We start from the raw sequence: 12,790 nt of genomic DNA, 5'->3' as shown, positions 1-12,790 counted from the left end.
TTATTTCCATACATAGTAGGATGAATTTTATTATTGCCAAGGATTGCAAATTACTTCAGAAGCTCCCAGTTTGAACCATTCATGGTGGCAGATGTAGCAATAATTCAAAAATGGCAAGACAAATGTTTTAATAATGAAAATTGCAAAATTCCACCTTAATAGGACCAAAATAATAATAATCAGTAATACATTCATAGCTGAGGGAAGTCTAAATTTATCATTGTTGTAAAAGGGAATGCGAATCAACATTTCCCCTCTACTTTCCACAGTGAGAAATAGTCAGTTTATGTAATGCAGGATACAGTGGGGTAAAAAGCATATTGAGGAATAGTTGGGAAAACTGGATTTATTTAAGCTAGAAAGAACAAGTTGAACGGAGCCAACAATTGTAGCTTTAATATATCTGAATGTCCGATACGTTTTCTGTTGTTCCAAATAGAATTATTAAAACAAATTGATAGAAATTCAAAAAAAAACCCCACACCAGGTTTTGTCCTCAAGCACTGTATACTTGGAATTCACTTCCAACTTATAAGGATGTACTGTAATGCTACTGATGAAATCATGAGGCAATCTGTTTCTTTTCCTTATCACTGTGCTACAAAACAGATTTAACCCTAGATTTTTGAGGTTTTCATTCTCGATCTACACCTTATTTATTTTTGGATATTTTTAACCCTGCCTTTTAGCTATTATTACTATTATTGCTATTATTTTTACAGGTTTTATAACTTACAAGTAGTGAAGGGCTGCAAAAATGTTTACTACAATGCTGTGGGCGTGGTTTATTTTGTGGGTGTGGCTTGCCTGCCATGTGTCCAGATGGGAGTGGCTTGAGGATCATGTGACCGGCGAGTGGCTTAAAGGTCATGTGACTGGCTTGAAGGTGGCCAATTGACATCACTCACATCAAGGGTTTGGGTTAGGGTTATTTAATTTAAAAAAAAATTACTTGGAATAAATTACTCAAGACCCATCTATACCGCCAGGCATAGGGGAGTTGAGACACCTTTCCCCCAGGCTGTTTTATATTTATGTTTGGATATGTATGTGTTGTTTGTTTTTTAAATATGATAGGGTTTTTATGTGTTTTTAATATTAGATTTGTTTCCGCTAGAATATTGTTTTTATTGTTGTTGTGAGCCGCCCCGAGTCTTCGGAGAGGGGCGGCATACAAATCTAATAAATAATAATAATAATAATAATAATAATAATAATAATAATCAGTTTGTCCATCTATCAAGGTGGTGAACAAAATTAATATTCCTGTTCATCTATTTTCCCCAAAACATTAGCCCCGTGACATGGTTTGGATTGGGAGAGTGTAACTCAGCTGGATTCCATGCGTAAGGAGGGTCTAGAACAGGGGTACTCAATCTTTTTAAACAGGGGTCCAATTTATGGTCCCTCAGACTGCTGGGTGGGCAGACCAGTTGAGTGGGCATGGCTAGGTACTCATGTGACTGGATGGGCATGGGTAGGTCATGTGACTAGGTGGGGGGTCAATTTATCAGTCCATTAAACAGTGCATACAAATTAAACTTTAATTTGTTTTACTCCTGGAGGTGTTTTATTTGCTTTTCTTTGCATTTTGCTCTTTTGGTTGACTTTTCTTTTTTAATAGATTTCAGTTGTTTAGGAGTCCAGTAGTTCATTTCAGGAAACTCAGTTTTGCAGCAATTCTTCTGAGCCCCAAGGAGTTTGAGAAATCCCCCCTCTCTATCTGTCTCTTTCTCTCTCTCTCTCTCTTTTTCTCTAAATAATCTACTGAAGGCAGGGAAGTGAAACATGGGCTGTTTTTGCTCATTTTTTGCCCACAGACTGTGGAAACGTCACACTGGATTTCAAGCATCTTGGTGTGTGTGCCTCTATATTCTTCCTCCTTACTCTGGGTCCTTGTAAAAGTTTCCACGTTCTGTGTTGATTTGGGGAGCCATGTCATCTGCTAGTGTTGGTCCACTGTGCTTCATTAAGTCCAGGGTCTAACAGGAGATTTTGGAGTACTTTATGCTTCCTTCTGCAGATGAGCTTTATGGGGATGGTGACTTAAATTTTCCAGCAGGACTTGGCACCTGCCCACACTGCCAAAAACACTAAAACATGGTTCAATGATGGTGGGATTACTGCCCTTGATTGGTCAGCAAACTCGCCTGATCTTAACCCCTTAGAGCAGTGGTTTTCAACCTTTCTAATGCCGCGGCCCCTTAATACAGCTCCTCGTGTCGTGGTGACCCCCAACCATAAGTCTAGCGCCAATTCTCCCAACAGGGCTTTAAGCTGATTGGCAGGAAGGTCAGAGCGACACCCCCATTGTAAACGCCTGTTTGGATTGTAAAAATATGTTCCAAGGCGCCAGAATAGAAGCTTTAGTTCCTAACAGCAGGGGAAATTTGTCTTTTCCCATGGTCTTAGGCGACCCCTGTGAAATGGTCGTTCGACACCCAAAGGGGTCCCGACCCCCAGGTTGAGAAACACTGCCTCAGAGAATCTATGGGGCATTGCCAAGAGAAAGAAGAGAGACATGAGACTGAACAATGCAGAAGAGCTGAAGGCCACTATTGAAGCATCCTGGCCTTCCACAACACCTGAGTAGTGCCACAGGCTGATAGCTTTCATGTCATGCCGCACTGAGGCAGTAATTGCTGCAAAAGGGGCCCAAACCAAGTACTGAGTACATATGCATGCATATACTTTTCAGAGGTCTGGTATTGTTCTATGTACAATCCTTGTTTTATTGATCACATGCAATATTCTAATTTTCTGAGATCTTTTCATGAGCTGAATCCCCTAATAATCACAACTATTGACAAATCACTGCTTGAACTATCTTGCCTTGCATGTAATGAGTCTCTCCCATATATTATGTTTTATCCTTTAAGTTGCATTACTGAAATAAATGAACTTTTGCACCATATTCTATCATATGTTTCACATGTACTACTAGAATGGCCAATTCACAAGTTACTTAAACATCTAGTATTTCACCTGTAGTTCCCTGGGATTTCAGAGCAGGCACAGCTAAAATGTTTGGACTCTTATATGTTTTTAGGAGATAACTGAAGATTTTACAAGTTTATGTCGCTGCAAATATTTCTCACTGCCAACTTTTTCTATAGGAAAGGGGATAAAATGGGATCCTTAATCATATTTAATATATGGCCATCAAGTTCATACTGAATAATTCAGGCTCCAATTTCTCCCAAATAAAAACAACAGCATGTGGGTTTGAAAATTTCAGTCCCACCCATTCTGGTGATGATATGTCACACACTAGTTTCCATCTACCAGAAGAAGACAATGTTATTAAATATCCTATCTAGCTGAAAAAAGATAATTTACTTCTGGCCCATATAAATGGCCCAATAGAACTGTGCTTTTGTTGGAAATAGTTAGGAACAGTTCCTATTGATTGATGCTCTGAAACAGTTTATCTTACGTAGCATGTCTTTGATTTCGAGCAGAGTTGGGTTCCTACCGGTGAATCCGGTGTGCCGCTCTGGTAGTGGCATGCCGATTATGCAATTTTGGCATAATGGCTTCGGTACTGTCTTTGCTGGTCCATGGGCACCACCATCTTTTTTCCCTAACTTTTGGCGATTTTTCAGTTCTCTGAGCATGCACAAGAGTAAAATCATCCTTCTGTACATCTGTGGAAGCAAAATTGCACTTGGGGATGCACATGCGCATGCAATATCGCAATGCCCACGAGTAGGAAATGGTAAGACGAGTCTGCCCAGGGGTGGGCTACTGCCTGAACGAGGGGGGGGGGAAATGCAATGGGGTAGCAAAAATGCAGCTCCACTCCAGAGCACCCAATTTGCACTGAAAGATGTTGAAAGAAAATGCAGGGCATCCTGCATAAGCCAGGCCCACAGAGTGGTAGTAAAAATCTTGATAGCCCTTCACTGAGTCTGACCCTGGTTTCAAGCCAACAGTGGCATTATATCAGAGGTGTTTGAATGTTACTGTGGTTTAGTGTTAAGATTTCTGTCTTTCCTAAAAATGGATCTAAAAAAACTCACTCATGATTTTCCACGATCCAACAATCATTTTGGCTTGGTATATATTTGCTTATGGTCGCTTATCCCTCTGTTGTAAATGTGCAATTCTAAACTCTTACCAGGTAGCCTCATCTCACAGTCAGTTTATTCGACAAAAGTGTGGCTCTGGGTCATGTACAGAGTTAATTACCCCTATCCTCTTTCTCAATTAGAGATAGAAAGGAATTGCTTTTAAAGAATAAAGTGTATTTGAACTGGGGAAAACAAAAGTTGTAGAAGAGAAGTTGGATCTGGTATGATTAAGGTGGCATTTCTCCAGGGTGGGCTACTGCCCAGAGGTGGGGGGGGGGGAGACATGCAGTAGGATAGTGAAAAAGGAGCTCCACCCCAGAGCACCCAATTTGCACTAAAAGATGTTGAAAGAAAATGCAGGGCGTCCTGCATAAGCTACGCCCACAGTGTGGTAGCAAAAATTTCAGTAGCGCTTCCCTGCATCTCTCCAAATTCTGGCCTAAATTGTTGCTGTTGGGATTATCTGTAGAATTTCCCCCCTATTTTTTTGTTTCCCCTTCTCAATTAACAATCTTGAGAGTTACCTCTTTTTATTTTAAGGAAAACTTAATTTGAATGGATGGTAGAAAAAAACCCCACAGAAAAGAATTCTGAAACATTACTAAAGCTGCCTGGGAGTCAGTTAAATCTTGCAGTCATGTTGGGTATTATGTGAAGATCGTTAGTCTGCTTCTTCTCCTTTATTATTTGCTAAATATCTTTGATATCAATTACATCCTGTTGCCTGAAACCTTTCAACTGCAGCTGTTCCCTTTTCAGTATTATAAGGAAGGTATAGCAGGAGCAAAGCAAATAAGGAGGTTAGGGCCCTGAGCTTTTGCTACCAGTCTATCAATTTATGATTGTCTCCAACAAAATGAGCTTCGAGGAATCTCTCTCAAGGACTTTTCCACCATAAAGTTGGCAGAGATGCTCCATTTGAAGGAGCGGTTTTTGACACAGCAGCCAATACTTTTGAAAATATTGCTATTAATATTCATTTATTAGAAGATTTATTAGGAAAAATTATATTGCCACCTATTGCACATTGTAGATAAAAATCAAACTAATAAAAAAATAATCAAATAATAAATTAATGAAATAATATAATAGACCTCCCCTCCACTTCTCACCTCTCACTCAAGCCATTTAATGGGTTCTATCTTGCTCTGGGTTCCCCAGGTACGATGGCAGAACCAGGTCTTGAGCGCCTTCTGGAAGAGTTTTAGAATGGGGGCCATTTTCCTCTCTGTGTTATCTATCTATATGTTACAGGGAAAGCCAGTTTGGTATAGTGGTTAAGGTACCAGGCCAGAAACTGGGAGACTGTGAGTTCTAGTCCCGTCTTGGGCGCAAAGCCAACCTTGGGCCAGTCATTGGGCCAGGAGAAAATGGCAAAACGCTTCATGCCACAAAAACTTCAGGGTGTCAAACTCAAGGCCTGGGGGCCAGATCCAGCCCATGAATGCTTAGATCTAGCCTGTGGAATTAGCGAAGGGGCGGTCCATTGTGCCTCTGCCAGAGAAAACAGAGCTCAGGAGGGTCGTATGTGGCCCTTGCGGAATCCATTTTTGCTGGCAGAGGGTTGCTGGAGGCTTTGCAGCGGAAAGCACAGCACGGAAGCCTCTTTTTCCTGGCAGAGCGCTTGGGCCATCACAGGTGACCCCCCCTCACATGAGTGATATTGAGCTGGCCATGCCCACCCTGGCTATGCCCACCCCACCCACCAAGGTCAAACACACCCTTGATGCAGCTCTCAATAAAATTGAGTTTGACATCTAAGCTATCTTTGAGAACTGGACATGATTGAAGGGAAGAGAAAAAAAACACCCCACTACAGCACAACTTCTTTGCAAAAATAGTAAAGCTAGCAACTCAGCAACCTTCATCACTAGTAATCTTGTTTGATCCCATCTGTTTGCATTATGCAGCAGGAAACTAAAACTGGGGTATTTTGGCATTAAGATGCTGCCCTAATCTATCATTATGATGAATGTCTACTCTTGCAAGAATATTTTCCCCTTCTCCCATCACTTTGTTGTTTGAAATTATCTTCCCCCTTGCACCGACAGTTCAGCCTAAGATATTTGTATACATTATTGTCACGCGTGAGTAAGTACATGGCTGAAATGGGAAAGCGATGCAGTTAAAAGGTTCCAGAGAACAAAAAGTGAACAATGCCAATTATTTAGCCTACAGAACTAATAGCCAGAAAGGTTTAGTGAATAATAGAGAAGGAACATAGGAATATTCTGGCTCAGCAATTCTGTTCTCCCTAATCAGAACTCTTTAATGATTCAATAACTAAATTATGGTTAGCCTGTCTAAATTGCCTGATATGATAGGAGTAGCTTCAAAAAGGAAAGATGAAAGTGAACAAAGAATTACAGTCACTTCCTATGAGGACTGTGACGACATAATGGTTAATATTTCAGATAGGTATAAAAGTGGTTTATTTCACACTCAGCCATGGAATTTCATAAGATAAATTTGGACCAGTTGCTAATGCTAGAATGCCAAAAATTTACAGCAGCATTATGCATCTCTCTGACAATATAGCCACTCTACTGATACATTATGTGGATGATGTCTGGATGGTGCTATAAATCATTAACCCGATACCTATTCAAGCTAACCTCGCCAAGTGATCATCCCAAGTCCCTGACAGATAAAAGCAGGGTGTAAATTTAGTGCATAATATGTAAATTGTGCATGAGCTTTGCTTATATTAAAATTTAAGAATATACATTGAATGAATTTACACATGTAACAGGTTTAGGTGGGAAAAAACATGTAGGAGCAACACTAAAGAGTATTTGTTAAAGGGCTTTAAATACATTCTAATAGGAGGCAGGGGATAATTAAACACTCCCAGTATGTTATTATTACAGTAGGATCATATTATAATCTCTGCCTATAATAATATTTAGTAAACGCCAAGAATGAACATCTAGCTTTTCACCTATTCTTACAGAGCTATGGAAATGCTGTATATAAATATTTTAGAGAGGACAACTGTGTATTGAGAGTGTGCAATAGGAAATAAAATGGAAGATTTTAAATGGAATGTACACTATGAAAAAGGTGCTACGAACAGAGTAAAGAACAATTACAAGCATGAACCAAAAGAGAATGGAGGGGTTTTAGGTTATGTTTTCCAAAATTTGATTGATTTCTCAATAGCAAGACGGCTTCAAAATTATACTGAATCTAGTGACCCTAGCAGATGGTAAATTTTAATTCTATATACATTTTAGTCATATAGGGAAAAGGGCAGTTTGTGGGCCAGCTCAGTTACTTGGTTTCATCTTTGTTGCATTTGGGCTTCTAGTCAAATGCACCATAATGTGAACATGAAGAATGAACAAATAGCTGAATGAGCAGGGCCTACATGAAATGGCTTGGTTTTGCACTGAATGGAGACATTTTGCCCTGTGAACCATTTTCCTTAGCAAGGCAAAGCGACTTCCTCAAAAGAAGTCTTGTGTGATAGTGTTGGATGGAAGATGAGAGAGTTCTTAGAAGCGTCTGAGCCTCTGAAAGCCACAACTAGAATCATTTTCCAGTTATGGAAGTTGCCAAACAAATCCTCAGAGAAACAATGCAGCTGCTGTGTTTTGAAAGGTGAAAAGGAGAAAAGACTATGAAACTCCACAAAGCAACTTTGAGCAGGTGCTTTGCATGAATCTAGAATGCTGACAAAGAATTTTCAGAGAAATTTGAAGCAAAGCACGTCTTTAAAACTTTGCACAGCCTTAGTAGGGAAACAGAATTGTTTAGCTTTATTTAGAAACTTATTGTCTACCATCTGATTCATATATGCACTTGACTATATTTTATATGCTTATAAATAAAAGCTTAAATAAAAGGGGAATACAACAATAACCAAGCTTTTACATATCTCTTTTATAATGGCAACTTAGACAAATTAATCATGCACTATCTTTCCAGTCCACTCTTAAAGCTTTTCCTATAATGAAAGCTTTCCTAATTAAATTGCTGATTCCCATCAAACAGATTCAAACTTGTGAAACCTGCCTGTCTTTAAAAAAAACAAAAGCAAGGCAGAATTTTGCTATCAAAGTTTGGTGAGGGCACAGTTCACACTGACAGATCATTCCACCCCAAGTGCACAGCTTGCATTTCCAAAGCATACAATAACTAGAATAGTTATTATGGTTTGCTGCAATAGAAATCAGCAATCTTTTCACGTGATAAGAACCATCTCCCAATTTCTCATTGTGTTATGAGGGTCAATGAAATATTTGTGCTTTCAGCCAGGGAAGCAGATTGCCAAATGTCATGGTGGTTTCTCCTTTGCTTGAGGACTTCAAGCCTGGATGGTCATTTGTCCAGTGCCAGATGACCAGTGTGTGGTACTTCTTAGCAACACCATGATTTCTATCATGACTTTAGTTATTTGCTGATAATCCTGGTTGGGAAATGTAAAAATACAAAATGTCTGACTTGCAAAACATTAAAGTGATTGAAGCATGACATATCATTTTGCACAAAACTGCAACATCCCACATCTTACATGCCTGAACTGTGCAATTTTACTAATGGATGGAGAAAGTCCTCTTAGCATCCAAAGAACAACCATTCCATTTTTAAGGTGTTACTGGTTCATCCCTCATGTTTTATCTATGTTTTAATCTAGGTATTTGCAAAACCACCTATGAATAATTCACTTTTGTCCAAGCTAATGGGTAACAGGTTTGTTAAATCGTACTTAATTTACACAGGGCCAAAATGAAAGTGCTTTTTAAATAATAATTTTAAAAAGAAAATCTTCAGAGACATTGTTGCATAAATTGTCAGCTCTCAAGGTAGCCATGGGTAAAATGCCCTTTCTTATTAAATGTCACAAGATTGAATGTCATAGTATAATTGGGATGAAGGGATAATTGAACTCTGCTCAACATGTCTTTTCCTGCCACCTCATTATTAATCTGCAGGAGTTTGAAATACATTAGAGAAAGGCCCAATTCTCACAGAACTGGTTGGCAGCTTCTAGAAAGGAAAAAAAATATATAGCATTTCATTTTGAAGTACTGACATAGGGAATTTGCAAAGAAATTTGATTTGCAAGTGAAATGCGAAAGAATTAGGCACTTATTTGTGAATCATATAATTTTTGTTCAACAAAATGCTCATGTGCTTGTTCTGTAGCATTATAGTATCAAGCTAAATAAGCTTGAAAAAGAATCTCAGTACCAAGCTTATTTTTAAAATTTCTCCTGAGTCTTCAAAGATGAAAACAAGAGAGTGAAATGTGTATGTGTTTATATGTATGTATGTATATGTATATTTACTGCATATATGTATATGTGTGTGCACACACACACACACATACACACACACTCATACATATACATACACATACATGCAAGGGTGATATGACATTTTATTCAGAACCCACTTATAATGAAATATATCCATTCATCCTTCTCTCAGAATTCATGTTGTCAAACAACACCAATGAAGCTGAGTACTCTCCAAGAGAAATTTATTAATTAGGATTTAAGCTTAAGGCCTACAGTCTCTTTTGAAATTTGAGTAGAGAAAAATGGAGTTTGATCACATTTTTGCCTGAGCAGTTCCTTTCTTTTAGTGCCAGTAAAAAATTCACACAGGCCTTCATTTTTATTACTTAAAGCAACATAATGGAATATTATCCCTTCTATATTATTATTATTATTATTATTATTATTATTATTATTATTATTATTATTATTATTATTATTATTATTAATTAGATTTGTATGCCGCCCCTTTCCATAGACTCGGGGCGGCTCACAACACAATAAAAACAGTTCATAACAAATCTAATAATTTACAGTTTAAAATATTTAAAAAAAACCCATTATTAAACAGACATACATACAAGCATACCATACATAAATTGTATAGGCCCGGGGGAGATATCTCAATTCCCCCATGCCTGACGACAAAGGTGGGTTTTAAGGAGTTTACGAAAGGCGAGGAGGGTAGGGGCAGTTCTAATCTCTGGGGGGAGCTGGTTCCAGAGAGTTGGGGCCGCCACAGAGAAGGCTCTTCCCCTGGGGCCCGCAAACCGACATTGTTTAGTTGACGGGACCCGGAGAAGGCCCACTCTGTGGGACCTAATAGGTCGCTGGGATTCGTGCGGCAGAAGGCGGTCTCGGAGATATTCTGGTGTTAAAGGTGTTAAAGCACAGTATTATACCTATCACAATTAAACAGAACTGTTGTCTTTATGGTGTACTCTGTGATGAAAATAGTCTCATAGTGGGTCCTCCCATCTGTTCAGAACATGGGTACCAAACTCATGGTGTCACATTGCTGTCGCGTGATGTATCGTGACGATTCCCCTGTTTGTGGAGCTGGGGTGGGCATGGTCTGCATGTGATGCATCTGGCCCGCTGGCCACTAGTTTGACACCCCTGGTTTAGAATGACCAATGAGGTGACAGCAACATTCCATGTCCCCCACCAACAATGCCCTCTGGAACAATTTTTTATTTAGCCCATCTCTGAATTTTACAGGTGAGAAGATCTTCTTGCAAAAATGGAATGCTATACTCATTTTGCCACTTAGGGAGAGCCAATATTTTCAAAATATAAGAAAGCAAACTGTGTTACTAGGTTAAAAGATTTAGAGGATGGTTGGCTGGATCTTTCTTACTTTTTTCTATTTTATTATTGCTATTTTTTTCATTTTTATGTTTAACAAAACCAAAAACCAAATTAATGTTTATTAGTTGTAATCTCTCTTCAGAGAAACACTTGCATTTTTCCTCTCAAACCAAAACAATGTGACCAACATGTTATGAGAAACACTGTTGGGTGTATCAAGCAACAAAATATCTTGGGTTACAACTGGTAGCATGATGATTAAAATTGTATTACAAAACTTGCCTCACATATTAAGTTTTGGATACTGTGTATCAGTGTAAACCAAGACATGTTTTTCTAGGATGCCCTCACATAAGAAATGAGCTGGAGGAGATTCAAGTTCAGATAAATATTATGTTTCAGAATGAAAACATTTTGCTCTATTGACATACAGGCACACTGAATAGCTAGATTATTTGCTAGGACCTTCTGGCTCTGAAGGCAATTGTGACGAGTTACATTTGTCTCACTGCTGGTCATACCTTATGGCCCATTTCATTCATCACCACCTAAGCTGTTGTCTTTCATGATATGGAATAAACACAGGAAGAGGCTTGGAATGTGGAGCAAATATCATAGGGCTAATACTGAAGACAAGAGAAATGAAGCAAATAAAATTCCTTTATTTGAAATGCCAGCAGCCCTGCAAAAATTTTCTCTTGCAGACTACTAAGTCCAGTCAGCCGGAAGATGAATAATATCTACCACATCTATTATCATCTCACCCATATTCTGCTTCTGCAAACTTAAATAGAGAGTTAAATAAATAAATAAAGTTCTGACTAATTGGAACTGAAGTACTGTTTGATATTACAAGAGCAATAGTCCCTTCCTCCATTCCAAAGAAATATTTACTATACAACTAAAGAACAGGAATTATTTGGGGCTGGATGCCAGTGTGGGAACTGTTTTCCACTAAATGCACCCTCATCTCCAAATAACAAGAGTTAAATTAGGCTGGGGCAGAACTTAATACTTACCAATTCAGAAGCCTGTTCTGTGTTGCATGTTTCTACATGTGTCAGATTTACTGCTTGGATTAGATCAGTAATTGGGGACCATTCGGTACAATTGCATTTCTTGAATATATTGATTTTAGATGTCACCAACTGCAGAGACTTTTCTATTTTGCATATACAGCATGTCCTTTGGCTGACTTTCCAAAAAGGCATCTAATCTCAGTGGGTGGTTTTTTTTCTCTTTTTCCTAGTGACAAATACCTTCACAGAAAGAATTACTGTGCATAATGAGTAACATGGCCTTCACAAAATGAGAAAAAGGCTGAACATTTTGTTTCTTGCAGTACAGACAATTCTCTCAATTCACCGTACAACTGGAAGTTGAATTCACAGTTAATTAAAATGGAACATTTATATATATAAGGCGAGGACAATACAGTATATATACAATATGGCGTTTTATTGACTTACAATAATTTTTTTAGTGGCTGTCCAAAGTTATAACAGCATTGAAAAAAGTGACTTTCAACTTTCCCCCCACACTTGTGACTGTTGCAGCATGCCCACGGTCAAGTGATTAAAATTTGGAAACTTGGCAACTGGCTCATATTTATGAGGCTTGTAGTATCCTGGGAAACTATTTCCTAAGTCTACACTATTATTAACCTTCTAATCGTTTCCATCATCCATCTCCTCCCACAAATGACTGTATGACTGTAACTTTGTGGCTTGTATCCTTACGATAGAATATGATTGTTCCTAATATGATTGGATTGCTTATTTGTACTCGGACTATCAATAAATGTTGTACCTCATGATTCTTGATGAAGCTATCTTTTCTTTTATGTACATTGAGTGCATGTGCACCAAGACAAATTCCTTGTGTGTTGGCACACTTGGCCAATAAAAAATTCTATTCTATTCTATTCTATTATATTCCATTCCATTCTATGATTACCTTTTGTGACATTCTGAAAAGCAAAGTCAATGGGGATGCCAGATTCACTTAAGTTAATTGAATTGAATTTAACAAGTGCAGTGATTCACTTAAAAACTGAAGCAAGAAAGTCCACAAAATGGGGCAAAGCTCACTTAGCCATCTCACTTAGGAACAAAAATTTTG

This window comes from Erythrolamprus reginae, chromosome 1, assembly GCF_031021105.1.
Source record: "Erythrolamprus reginae isolate rEryReg1 chromosome 1, rEryReg1.hap1, whole genome shotgun sequence".
NCBI classification, from domain to species: Eukaryota; Metazoa; Chordata; class Lepidosauria; order Squamata; family Dipsadidae; genus Erythrolamprus; species Erythrolamprus reginae.
The sequence above is the reverse complement of the archived record's forward strand: the minus strand, read 5'-3'. Positions refer to the sequence as shown.